The sequence below is a fragment of the Centroberyx gerrardi genome, chromosome 9, assembly GCF_048128805.1.
Source record: "Centroberyx gerrardi isolate f3 chromosome 9, fCenGer3.hap1.cur.20231027, whole genome shotgun sequence".
Taxonomy (NCBI): domain Eukaryota; kingdom Metazoa; phylum Chordata; class Actinopteri; order Beryciformes; family Berycidae; genus Centroberyx; species Centroberyx gerrardi.
In genome coordinates, this window is record NC_136005.1 from 16,431,234 (window position 1) to 16,438,259 (window position 7,026).

A 7,026-nucleotide genomic window follows, 5' to 3' on the forward strand; every position below is an offset into this window, starting at 1 on the left:
AGCTCAGGTAGCGCCCAACACACAGTTACTTTGAAAACACACTGTCCTTCTCACAGTGAGCTGATTAAAATACACAACAATAAGTTTCATTCTGCACTTTTTGTCCTATATTGCCCAGTATGCACATCGTCCTTTACAGCTGGTGTGAAGGCACATCACATCACACAGGAGACACCCGAACACATCCTACTCTTCTCATCATTCTTCTGCTGTTACCAAGCAACATGATCGCATAAAGGCTGAGCAAAGAGAGGAGCCAGGGAGAGAACATGTGTGGGTAGAGGAAAAAGATGTGAGAAAATAAAAAGATGCAAGCAATCCAAAGCAATGTGCATGTTGTGCTCACATAATACCCCCCATCCTCTCCTCTTCCTTCCGGGTTGAAGAAGGATCTACTGTATGTACAAAAAAAAAAAAAAAACGGGCTAGTAAGGCTAGATTCACTCAATTCATGTGTGCAGCATGAAGAAAACAGTATGCAAATTACTCCTCTGCTACATCTATTTTTAAAAAACTTGTTTTATTTTTAAAAAACTTGTTAGAAGACATTTGATTATGAGTTAAGGTCAAATTCTTAATTTTAGTTCTACTTGTTTTTTGTACGATTGCATCCATACATCTGTATTTCATTCACGTTTTTGTTTATTTGAGCTTGTCCTTAGCCTTTTGATATGTAAGAATCATTGTTCACTGTACAAATGTGACTTATCTTATATCTTATTAATATTTCTGCTTGTCTTTCATGCTGTGGCCCATGACAAATTGGTCCTATTTTTTTATTTTATTGTATCCTGGTTTTAAACTTTGTGCATTTGTTTTGGATGTTTATTGTGTTTTAGTGGGACGCCAGGAAGAATAGCTGACATGGGGATCCTTATCAATAAACAAATCCTTATCAATAAATATAAATGCTAGATATAACTCTTTTTCCTGAATGAAGTTGCTTAATGTCTTCCTCCATGCTGCCACAGTATCAGCAGGCTGTGAAACTCTATTTGCTGTTGGATATGCACAGCAGGCCTTGGTGGATGATATTTGTGCCACAGCAGTTATGGGGGGGAATGGCTCATGAAAGCAGGCAATGATAAGATGCGGTGTAATCTAATGTAATTACAACCATGTCTACAAAAGGTCATAAGTGAGCTGTTCAGCCTGGTAGTCATGGGAACCGCCGCCGTAATAGGTGACATGGCTGCTGCTTTTGGAGCCACCTCACAGCTTAACAGCCTGTTTTTATTTTGGGGTGAAGTGGCTCAGAGGCTCACAGAAGACGTCCTGTGTCAGCGGTGGCACACTGTAGATCCTCAGGCTGCAGTGACTGAGAGACGCTGCTTTGTGTGCCAACTAATCAACAACAGATTAACCGTGACACGTCCCTCCCTGCTGACTAACAACATCTATCCACACTGAAGGCAATCTTTCATAGTTCATAAGGGCAGAATTATTTAAAGGGAAATGGGGATATTGTTGGTGACACTGTGCAACAAAACAAAACAAAAAAATTCTGCCTTTGTTTTCCTGTTTCATTAATTCAAATGGGGTTGATTGGCATGAAATACAAAGGTACTTATTGCCAAAGGTACTTATTATATTATACAAAGGCACTTATTGGTACTTATTGTTTCCTTAATTAAAAGGTGCACCGTTAGCCACAAGCAACATTAATATTCATGGACACTATTACACCCACACCAACACACATGCAGCTCCACATGCATGCACACACCTATATACACACAATAATGCACATGCATGAGCGCACTCAGACACAATTACATGTAAGGCCGTCTAAAATGCAAATCAATAGTTTGTGTTTACATGTGAAATGCTACACAATTAGCCTTCTGGGTGCCTGCACTGCACTGTGGGTAAACTGCAGAGGAGCGCTGACTTCAGTAGCTGCCAGTGGGGAGCGCCTCCTCCACAGAGCCACAGCCCGGCAGGTCACATTACATGTTAACGCCTCCTTAGCTACAGAGCGTAATTACAGTAAATATCTGGCTTTAAATGTGGTTATCACAGTTCCCTGCAATTACAATTGTGTCCCTGTCTCTCTGTGTGTATACAGAATTGCCTTGAAACACCAATGAACTTCCACACAACTCATGTTTCCCTATACTTTTTTCTCCCTAATTTACATGTGGATGAGGATTTAGGAAAACATCATACAGACTTCTATGAAAATCAATCTTTGACTCTGGACCAGTCAATAGGATGGACTTCTTACACATTCAGAATATGTGTATTGGATATCGGGTGTTTGTTGCCAGCAAAAAAATTACTGTAATAATCCTGAAAGAGGGGGATGGAGGGGTGAAGAAACAGAGCAACGCTATCTATGGGAGGAGGAGAGGAGGAGGGGGGTGAAGGGGTGGGAACGAATTAACAGATTTAGTGTCATCTCTCAGTCTGGGAGAGGAGCCAAAGTATCGACCACCTTAATCCGTTCATCCCTCTCTTCCTCCTCATCCTTCCTAACCTCTGTCTCTGTCTACAGTGCGTCCCTCTGTCTGTCACCCCCTGATTTTCATCTCTGTATGTCGGTGTTTTTTGTCTATTCAGATTAAAGTCCTCTAATGCTTATGTTTGTGTGGCCGTTTGAAATCTAACTCTGCGTGTGTCGGTGCTGGTTGAGAGGTTGCACCCAGAGACACTCTAAGCTGTCTGTCTAGCTTTAGATCTTTCCTTTTTGCTGCATTGAATTTCTACATAAAGACATGAGTGGTGATGATTTATTGCAAACCGTTTAGTATCACTTGTAATTTGTCAAAGCAAATGAGCTGGTGATTTATTTATGGATATTTAGAAAACATGCTCTCACTGAATATTTCATCATTATGATGGCAAATAATTAACATGCAGCCAAGCGACATCTAACATTAACATCTGTATGAACTTCAGTCAAGATATGTAATCTTCTCCTAACCCTGTTTAGTCTCCCTAATGCCACAGTACCTATGGGAGTTGGCTTAAGCACCTAAATGTCCCTAAACATGACCCTGTCTGACACTGTACAGTAAGCATTATCATGGCAAGTGCCTCTATTGATCTGAGTGGGGATAGACAGTGGAGGCTGGGGTGGGTGAGGTAATAGCAGGGGTACCAACAGCTTATTTCTACATTACAGACGGTTTATTAAGGCACGGGTATCTGTTAATCTGACACTGGTTACAGGGGGAGAATCAGCACTAATCCCATGACTAGCCTGATAAGTCCACTCATAATGAGACCCTGAGCGTGGACAACACCAGTAAACACACACACACACAAACACACACATACACAGATAGACGCAATCAGAAGTAAGATGGTCTGGAATGTAAATCAATAAAAGACACTAAACGGCTTAATAGGTATGAAATGTGCAGTCTTGTAGCTACACAAACTCCAAGAAAAGCTTAAATGGGCAATTTAAAGCTTAACAGTTGAAGTGATGGATTAGATCCTTGTTACAAAAACACTGAGATTAGAGACAGCCAGAAGAAGGGGGAGGAAGTAAGGTGAATGATAAACAATGTTGCTTAAGGCAGAGCGGATACAGAATATTTGCTTTTGCTAAAGAGAGTATCTGGATAAAACAGCATTTTTAGGAATACATTTGATTATAATGAGGGCTTCACAATGTACTACATCTGTTTTTCCTAAATTCTTATTTCTTATTTGTATTAAAACAGATGCAAAATAAATCATACTGGTCAGTGTGACATTGCAGTAATGTCTCAAATCAGAAAAAGGAGAGGGAAAGAAATAATGTTGGGAATCTCTCTAAATAAACAGAGGGGACTACTTTTTTACTTTGTTACATGCTACTGCACATCATTTTGTCAGAAGACGATCAGTGTGATTTGTCATATAATGTTATCTTTTACCTAAGTTAGACATACTTGGTTCTTTTTTTATTCAAATTTAGACATAAACAACACATTACCAGCGGACCTTGGGGAAACAGTAATTGGAATTGTTTTAACCTACAGTACGAAGTGAGTTTACTACATCAAGACAGAAAATACTAAATTACTTTAAAATGACTTTAAATACTTTGCAGTGATTGTCTAAACTTTTTGGCAATTTCATTATTTTGTCATTTGTAGCAAACCGCACCCATCCAGGACATAAATGGGCTTAATCAAATTATGAGAAAATATTTGGCTCAGGTGTGATTACCAGGGTATTCATATACTTTTTCTCACCACAGCTCCATTTAATAACTAGCTTGGTACAGCCTTTGTGTGTGTGTGTGCGTGTGTGTGTGTGTGTGTGCATGCGGGTAGAGAGTGAAGGAGACAGATCCTCAGAGGGAGGGAGGGGGCCCCTTGTGAGGTGAGACGTGTAAGCCTGCCGCTTGTAGCAGAGTTAGTCAGGATTAGGACATATATCTGTGGGATAAGGTGGAGTTAGTGGGACCCTACAGGCCACAACCTCGCACCATCTGTCCAAACAGGCCCGACCCGTCCTCAACTCTGTCACTCTCTCACCACCTCGCCTCTCCTCTGTCTATCTACACTCTGCGATTCCCCCGTCTTCCTTCTTCTGATTCTGTCAGATGCCGTCTCTTCTTCTCTTCTTCCAAAACGTAGTTCTCCTCCTTAGAGTTCAGCCTCGTCCAAACTTTCTCCCGCTGCAGCAGCTCTCGTCTCATGACCCGGCCTGGCCTGCAGAGCCTGCAGAGCCTGCAGGGCCTTTAGAGCCTGCAGGCCCTGGGAGGATACAGGCTGTTCAATGATATGAAGCTATAGGATAAAGAGGTGAGAGAGGGGTCAGCTTTGCATTGAGGGGTTTTTGGCCCTATGGGCAGGAAGCTCGAGCTTAAACTGGAGCCGGCAACCACTGATCGACACAAAGACCCTAAAAATGTTTGTCATCCAGTCCATCAAGTGTTCATGCAGGATCTCCTCAGAATGACACCCAGTATTTAGCATGACACTCCACACTGCAACTAAAGGAACAGATACCGCAGATGTTATATAGGGAAGAGTTTCTGGAAAGGCAGATGCTCTGTTGCACAAATCTATTTAATAACAACAACAATTATAGCAATAATAATAATATTAATATAAAAATAAGACAAATCAATTGAAATGTGCTGAATGTAATGAGGTGAATTCTTTAAATATTTATTGTGTATACAACGTTCATATATGTGAACAGTGTGATTTCATGCAATTAACTATAAATTTAAATAAACTACAGTAATCCCAAATTACCATATAACAAAGTAAACCTGTTTTAATACAGGTAATACAGAGCAAGATGGTAGGTAATATACAACACCATGCATATACGCTACTGCTTACTACTACTATACTACTATTACTACTACTACTACTAATAATAATAATAATAGCAATAATGATAACAACAAAAACAATAATAATAATGATAATGTTTATTTATATAGAACAAATCAAAATAAAAAGATGAAATCAACAGTAACAGAGCAATGAGAAGTCTTAGGGTATAAATGTAATATCTCCCACCTGACTGAGGTGCTTTGAGATTCCTCTCACTAGTTGGAGACAAAATGTTTGTGGTTGCATAAGCAGCAGGGCTGGTGATGTATTTGGCATGAAGTATGAGGTAAGTTCCTCTGTGTCTCTGCCTCTCTTTGTCCCTCACTCTCATGGGAGGCCCTGTTGGTTTAGCTGCTAAGCTTTCCCCGGAAACATGAAAGATGGAGAGATAGAGAGGTAAAAATAGAGGAAGAGAGGAAGAGGGAGAGAAAGAAGGGAATAGTAACTGTTCTAACAGTTTTTTTTTTAAATGCAGCATTATCTCTTGATTAGCCCTCGCATTTTACTTATCTTTTAATAAGTTATTTTATCATCAAAGATCCTGATTTCAATTTAACGGCACAACTGAAAGAGTTGTGGAAAATGTTCTCAAATGAAGGAAAATGGATTAAAGGAATGTTTGTGAGCTTGTTAGTTTCCATGAGTCAGCGTGTCTGGGTGTCTCAGTGTGTCACTGGTTTGTTTACTGTCCAAATCAGATTTGTGCAGGCAACTCACTGATTCCTTAACGAGACACTATTAAGACACAGAGAGACTCCGGATTAACAAGTTTAGCTTTTAAGGAGCATTGAGAAATGCTTGTTATGCATTTCTCTGCTTGATGAACTTAAACGGGTTGGAAAAAAACAGAATTACTTTACAGATTTTGAGCCTAAGCACAAGAGACAGGGCAGTGTGGGGACATAGCGGGTGCTAATTTGTGAGATGAGAACAAAAACAAAGGCCATGCCTGAAATATTGAGATCCTAAGACAGCGCCTCTCGCAGCTTTTGTTTTTCAACAATGTTGGAAATTTAGAAGAAGAAAATAGAAAAAATAATGTAGAAAATAACTTTAATTGCAAAAAACTTATATTGTTATTATAAATTATTGTTAACATTTTCATCTTTGATAAACCAAAAAAATTGTTTGTACTGACATTCATACACTATAATCATAACCCAGATAGTGATATTCAGTATAATGAATTCACAGAAATTGTGCAAATGTATTCCTGCTTTTTAGAATGGACAAGTAGCATACATGCAGCTTTTTTTTTTTTTATAAAGGAAAAGTGTTAGTTTACATGGTGTGGGGCAGCTGGCAGCTTGGGGCCCCACTTCAGTCTGTAGGTGCTTTAATAGACAACAACACCTAAAATTATATATTAAAACATTTTTTCAGAGCGTCATGATTTTCTAATACCAAACATTTTACCAAACTTGTTATTAATCATTTGAACATCTCAGTCAGATGAGCACAGTGGTCCCTGGAGGGGAAGTGATCTTTCCCTTCTACCTCACCTTTTCTCACCTAAACCATGTCGCTGCTGCTGTGGAAGTTTTCCCTTCTCTTACTTGAACTGAAAGTTTACATGGGCATTTATGTCCTGAGTGAGTTTCATGGACGTTGAGACCTTTTTAAAGCCCTTCATATGATTTCAAAAAGACATTGGCATCAGTGAGAAAATAAGCATTCCTCTCTTCTTTCTTAACAAGCTTACTTTCTGCAGATATGTGTTTTTGGCCACAATAGC